At 25.6% G+C, this 207-nt stretch overlaps 1 protein-coding gene across 1 annotated transcript in view; it reads right to left on the bottom strand.

Moving 5' to 3' along the window:
- Positions 1 to 207, bottom strand: part of LOC119593500 (neuronal acetylcholine receptor subunit alpha-7-like) — a 113,209-nt gene that overhangs the window by 91,622 nt on the left and 21,380 nt on the right. The window lies entirely within an intron of this gene.

Below are 207 nucleotides of genomic sequence, written 5' to 3'. Positions count from 1 at the left end.
GAGAAAATAATGGGATACTGAACATAAAGGTTTGTTGTTAAAAGTAAACAAGTGAATCGATTTTTTTAAAAGATAAATGAGAAAGAAAAATGAAATGCCTTGAGAGTGAAAAAAAAAAATCATTGGTATTTATTCTCAAAAAGAAAATGGTTTTATAAATATGTATTACTATAAAAGTCGACATTGAAGAGCGACAGAATTAATGCT

Source organism: Penaeus monodon, chromosome 32, assembly GCF_015228065.2.
Source record: "Penaeus monodon isolate SGIC_2016 chromosome 32, NSTDA_Pmon_1, whole genome shotgun sequence".
NCBI lineage: Eukaryota > Metazoa > Arthropoda > Malacostraca > Decapoda > Penaeidae > Penaeus > Penaeus monodon.
The sequence above is the reverse complement of the archived record's forward strand: the minus strand, read 5'-3'. Positions and strand labels throughout refer to the sequence as shown.